Source organism: Penaeus chinensis, chromosome 38 (assembly GCF_019202785.1).
Source record: "Penaeus chinensis breed Huanghai No. 1 chromosome 38, ASM1920278v2, whole genome shotgun sequence".
In the NCBI taxonomy this organism is placed as follows: domain Eukaryota; kingdom Metazoa; phylum Arthropoda; class Malacostraca; order Decapoda; family Penaeidae; genus Penaeus; species Penaeus chinensis.
Window position 1 is genome coordinate 19,689,684 of NC_061856.1, and position 7,500 is coordinate 19,697,183.

At 38.3% G+C, this 7,500-nt stretch overlaps 1 long non-coding RNA gene across 1 annotated transcript in view; it reads right to left on the reverse strand.

The window, feature by feature from the left end:
- Positions 1-57: 57 nt before the first annotated feature.
- LOC125046210 overlaps positions 58-7,500 on the reverse strand; it is a 31,312-nt gene continuing 23,869 nt past the window's right edge. Inside the window, exon 3 of the long non-coding RNA XR_007116640.1 lies at positions 58-167. This is a non-coding gene — a long non-coding RNA (uncharacterized LOC125046210). The remainder of the gene's footprint in view (positions 168-7,500) is intronic.

Below are 7,500 nucleotides of genomic sequence, written 5' to 3' on the forward strand. Positions count from 1 at the left end.
AGTGATAGTGGTTATGACGGCTTGACTCTTTATTGAAGATGAGTTCTACACAGTAAGGGGGCCATGCCCTAGGATACACGCTGAGTGTGGTATCGCGGGTCCGCCAACCAGCCAGTGAAACGGCCAGAGGCGGTGACGACCAGAGCCCGGCGAGTGCTTGTCACGAACTGAGGGGTCAAACAAGGTCAGATAAAATCGTCATCTAAGTCCTCGCTGATTCGATGGTCTATGTCTAATGGCTTACAAAGATCGTGCTTATGTTCACGGTATATTGCTCAGTCATATGTATACATATACACACACACATATTAATATATATGTATATATATACATATATGTATGTATGTGTGTGTATGCATATATATATATATATATATATATATATATATATATATATATATATGTGAGTGTGTATAAATATTTATATATATATATATATATATATATATATATATATATATATATATGTATGTATGGGTGTGAGTGTGTGTATAAATATTTATATATATATATATATATATATATATATATATTTATGTATATATAGATATAGATATATATGTATATATATGTGTATGTAAAATATATGTATATATACATATATATATATATATATATATATATATATATATATATATATATATATATATATACACGTGTGTGTATATATGCGCGAGTGTGTGTGTGTGCGTGTGTGTATTTATGTACAAATATATATACACATGCACACACACACACACACACACACACACACATATGTGTGTGTTATGTATACATATATAATTGCAGTTTAAACACTTATACACATAGTAACACTAGACCGCCCCAAATCGGTCCGTCTGCCAGCATGAATATACATCATTAAGGTATTGACATTTTCGAGTCGCGTCGCATGATAATATGCATCGCGGCCGGAAGCCAATTAGAGTTCTGGAGAAAAGTTTTCCTAACTTGTGCTTATATAAATACATTTCTTTTGGACTTGATATTTTGTCTACACAATACATTTATGTATATGTATATATCAATTCATATATATGTATATGTATATATAAATACATATATTTATGTATATATTTATATATATACACACATGCACACACACACACACAGACACACATATAGATATATATACATATACACTCACACACACACACAAACACACTCTCATACACACATACGTATATATATATATATATATATATATATATATATATATATATATACATGCATATATACACACAACCAAATAGCCATTCATCCCACTGCAGGACATGGACCTCTCTCATTTCACTATTGAGAGGTTATATGGCAGTGGATGCCTGATTGGATGCCCTTCCTAATCAACCGCGGTTCGACGGCGGTGACTTCCCCTACGAACCTACGTTTGACTTCTCAAGGCGATATGTCGTTTTTTTCGAGCTAGAGCCAGCAGTCAGAGCGAAGGCATTTTACGACTACAGAGGCGAGAATTGAACTCATGAGTTCATGCATAAACATATATACATATATATATTCGTATATATATATTAATGTATATGTATATATGTATATATTTAAATATGTATATATACGTGTGTATGTGTGTGTGATTTATGTACATATATATATATATATACTTATATATTCATATATATATTTATATTAATGAATATATGTATATATATGAAAATATATATAGGTATATATACATACATATTTATATATGTATGTACATGTATATATATATATATATATATATATATATATATATATATATATATATATATATATATATATATATTTTTTTTTTTTTTTTTCAACAGCCATTTATTTCACTGCAGGACATAGGCCTCTCTCAATTCACTATTGAGAGGTTATCTGGCAGTGCCACCCTTGCCTGATTGGATGCCTTTCCTGATCAACCGCGGTTCGGAGCGCTAACACTTTTACCAGGGCGGTGATTACCCTTACGACACTTCTCAAGGCAATGTGTCGTTTTCTCGCCGTAAGGACGAGCTCGAACCAGTAATCGGGACCACAAGGCCCGGAGCCACTGGACTATCGCGGCAGTTATATATATGTGTGTGTGTATGCGGACACATACACACACATTTTCTCTTAAACACAATTGTGAATACCCAAACGGTGAAGTGATCTAAAGACTAAAGAATTTAGACATTTTTCATGCCCGGGGTAGCAAAGGAGGCCGTCACATTCATTGGCGCATACCCGTACTCTGGACAAGATACAAGGAAAGGAAGGCCCAACCAGCTAAACCCTACCGACATTTTGGAGTTCCCCGACTCTGGTACAGTTTCCTAAAGTTTCTCTTGTCCAACTTCACATCCCTCAACAACAAAAAATAGACGAGCTGTTTACGTCATCACTTCTGAATCACCGGGTACTATAGCAATCAGAGAGGTTTGGCAGATCCAGGCTGATACCATACATTTACCTGGGTACAGCATGTTCCATCGCCTCTGCACAAACAAACAGGGAGGAGGGGTCATTCTGCTGTCCCAAAATGACCCCTTACCCTCCCCCTTGGATGTGGGAGTTCTGAATGTTCTGGAAGTGTTGTGGGTGTGGGTCACCACCCCTGCCTCGCCACGTTCCTCATCTGCTGTGTTCTACCACCCCCCACAAGCCCCCACCAAACAGCTGCTACTCAGCCACCTGACTCATAACACCGACCTTCTGCATGTGCGATACCCGTCATTTAAGATGATCGATAATATGTAGTGATTTTAATGAAATAGACACCCTTGACCTGCATAATGAGCTCCATCTTTCACAAGTAATCAACTTTCCCCCTTATGAACTAAGAACCCTGGATTTGATCCTTACAGATTTACATGGCTGGTACCAGCCTCCTCTACCATATTCTCCTGTCATCCGCAGCAGACACGTATTAGTGTTATAGTAGCCTTCACCCACCGTCTCTCAGCCAAAGCAAACCAAGACCAAGAAATACAGGCCACTCACACAGTCCTCTATCTCACCTGTGGAGTGGAGACAAGTGGCACTACTACCTCTCGACCGTTACTACGGCTTTTCACCACTTCTTTCTGGAAAAGACAGTACACACCCATTGGACCTGCCTAGGATCACGGGCTGCATCAAACGCCTCGTTTAACAGAGAAATCAAGCCTTCCACTCACACAACATCATCGCCTAAAAATCACTCCACAACACAGTCATCAGGGAAATAAAAACAGCCAAGAAGACCTTCTACAACAACAAACTACAACACCTGCAGCCCAACCAATGGTACGGGAAAGTTCGGGAGCTGTGCAGCCTTGCAACTCGGCAACAGCAACCTCAGCCGCAGTGAGGCAGCAGAGACTCTCAATGACCACTTCGCCTCGATTTGCCAGCAGCTACGCCCCTAAGGACACCACCCGCCACCCCGACTACCTGCCGGCCCACTCACTTGCTCCAACAGTCAGCTAATTCCAGGTGCTTCAGAAGCTGGAAAAAATCTGCGTCAAGAGAGCCACCAACCCCCTTGACTTGCCAGTGTGCCTCATCAATGAGTTTGCAATGGAACTTGCCTCATGGCAACAGTCTAAGTGCCCATCACAATGGAAGACCGCCTTTGTCACCACCATCGGGAAAACCCTAAGCCCCACCTCATTTCGTGAACTACAACCCATTGCCATTACTCCGTTGCCCAATCTGCTGTGTGAAAGCTTTGTCGACTGGGCTTACCAGAACCTCACGCAAAGCATTGACACTCGGCAGTTCGGCAACATGTGCTCCTCCTCTACCATACACTGCCTCTTCAGCTTCCTCGACTTCGTACATGCCCACCTCGACAAGCGCAAATCCTCCATCACCAGCATCTTCATAGATTTCAAGAAAGCCTTCGACCTGGTGGACCATATCACGGTCATCTCGAAAGCAGCAGCTTCCATGGGCATCAGGGAATGTCTCATCCCCTGGCTGGCAGACTTTCTCTCCAACAGGCAACAGGCTGTGCGTGTGCAGGGTCAAGTTTCCAGAATTCTGTCACTCACATGTGGAGTTCCCTAGGGGACTAGAATGGGGCCCCTATGCTTCTTAATGATTAACGACACTCTCCTGAATACCGAGCATAGCTGGAAATACGTGAATGACTCGACCATGATTGACAATTCCTCCCCTGACCACTCTGACATCCAGTACACCCTCGACAACCTCCTCTCCTGGACCACTGCCAATCACGTAACTATCAACTGCCAGAAGTCGGTCGTGATGCAGTTCGACTTCTCCACCAACCCCACTCTCGCGCCCATCCTCACGCTGGACGACCACCCGCTCGTCTTAGTCCGTTCCACCAAGCTGCTCGGCGTCACCATCGACGAAAAGCTCCCCTGGACGCAGCCTCGTACAGGCTTGACATACTGCGTCGCCTTAAGTCCCTTTGTGTTCCACTTGCGGAGCTTCAGAATAATTACAGGCTATTCATCCAGCCTAAATTGACCTACTCCTCCCCCGCCTGGTCCCTCTCCCTCATCGCCACCCAGCTGCTACAACTCGAGAGGGTACAGAAAAGGGCAGCCAAGATTATTCTCGGTCCTGTCTATACCAGCTACGACAGCGCCTTGACTAACCTAGGCCTCACCTCCCTCGCCACTCACTACACCACTGCACTGCAGCAGTTTGGCCTGAAGTTGCTGTGCTATCCGCGCCAACGCGACCTGCTTCCTCCTGACGCACCCTACGCGCCGCCAACAAACTGGTGCTCATCAGGGCTCGCACTGACCGCTACCACCAGAGCATAATACCCACACTAGTCTGACTCATTCAGGAGCACTAGTCCACAATTACTAGTCCAGCTCCTAACACACCTGTATTTGCACTTGTCTTTTTTTTGTTTTTGTTTTTTGATTTTTTTGTTATAGATTGTTAGTTTACTTGTTGTTTGTTATTTATATGTGTCTATGTATGTATAGTTTGCCTCTTTATCTGTATCTCTATGTATATTTTCAGCCTCTGGCGGCATAAAAATCAATAAACCGGTTATTATCATTATCATTATCATTATTATCATTATCATTATCACTATCATTATCATTATTATTACTCATGCACACACACACACACACATATATATATATATATATGTATATATATATGCATACACACACACAAATATATATATATATATATATATACATATATATACACAAAACCACACACGCGCGGATTTATATTAATGTATATGCATATATGTATGTATGAAAATATATATCATATATATACATATATATGTGTATACTTATATATGTATACATATGTGTTTGTGTGTATGCAGACACACACACACACATATAGACACACACACATAGACACACACACACACATATATACATACATATATATGTATATATGTATGTAGATACACACACAAACACACACACACACACGCATATATATATTAATAAATTAATAAATATATTAATATATTAATTACATTATTTAATACATTTATATTAATGTATATGTATATATGTATATATTTATATGAAAAAATATATATGCATATATATACACATATATATGTGTATACTTATGTGTGGTTGTATGTATGCAGACACACACACACACAAACACACACACACACACACACATATTTGTATGTATGTATGTATATATGTAGATACACACACAGGCACACACACACACACACACACACATATATATATATATATATATATATATATATATATATATAAGTATATATATATGAATACGCATATCAATGAATACATATATTTATATATATATGCATATATACAAATATATATTCCCATATATGTGTATATACATGTGTATATATTTATATGTATGTATATATATACACACACAAACACATATACATATATACATATACATATGTACAAATATGTATGTATATACATAGATATACATATGTGATTATTCATACACACACAGAGAAACATGCATACATATATATATGTATATATATACACGACTGCCGAGATGGTCTAGTGGTTAGAGCACTGGACTCCGACCCTCATGGTCCGGAGTTCAATTCCCCGTCGAGCCCGATCTCACGGCGAGAAAACGATATGATGTAGTTAACCATAAGAAAACGGAATTATCAAGGAGGGTCCCAAGCAATTCGTGGCAGGGCTGCATGCCTGAAATCTCCGCTTGTCACCACCAGGGACCAACACCGTGGACAACCCCGTGGACGTTACAACGACGATTTATTTTATTCTTTAATAATATGAATGTATATACTTTGTTTCGTTTTTATACCTGTTTTATACCTCGTAATGAATGCCCTACAACTGTTCATATTAAGATATTTTGATTTTATTATATCATAAGCCACCAGAAATACAATCTCATAACTGCTTATTCCCGCCTCTATGACGATGACAGAGGTATGGGAGATAATCAAGGGAGTCACGGTCGCACAGCCAAGGCTACAGGTACTCTCTCTCTCCCAATCTATAGAGAGAGGCCTATGTTCTGGCATGGAATGAATGGCTGCTGAAAAAAATCTCTATATATACACACACATCTATGTATATGTATATCTATATCTATCTATATACATGTATATACATATATATACACACACACATAGGCATATACACACATATATAAGGATATATGCATATATACATGCATACATATATATATATATATATATATATATATATACATATATGAATATGTATATCTAGATATACACACATATATATAAATATCTTTACATATCCATATATCCACACAAACACACACATATATACATATATATGTAAACCCACACATATATATGTGTGTGTATATAAGTAAATATATGTATATATATACATATATATATATACACATATACGCCCCCCCCCCCACATATATATGCATATATATATATATATATATATATATATATATATATATATATATATATGTTCGCATATATATGTATATACATATATGCCCATTTCATATATACACATATATATCCCCTTGCCGAGGGTACGACGGGTAGACACGTGCTATGCCCACTGTTAGTACTTGTTTGATTGTTTTTAGACATAGATGGCTATACTTGTACTAAGTCACCAATAAGCCAGTTAGAAGTACTGCTCGTCTCGCCCGTTCACCCTTTTCTTTGATTTACGAAATATTTTACGTTATCTTATTATGCTGTTATTAATATTAAAAAAACATTATAATAATTATAATGTTCATAATAAAAATAACACCATCGATATTCATAGCCTTAGGAAAAAATACGTTTTTTCCCGCTAATTCAAATCAGTTACGGTCACAAGGTCTACTAATTGACTTCTTTGTGGCTAAGCACTAGCAGAGCCATCTATGGGCAGACATTTCACAAAAAAAAAATATAGATATATATATATATATATATATATGGAGCACTGTAAGCCACAGATGCTTTTCGTGCGGCTTGATTGTCAGGGGATCGCAACTTGCACCGTTCCCTGGTATGCAGGACTTGGTGTCTGCTGAGAAGGGATAAGGAACAGTTTATCA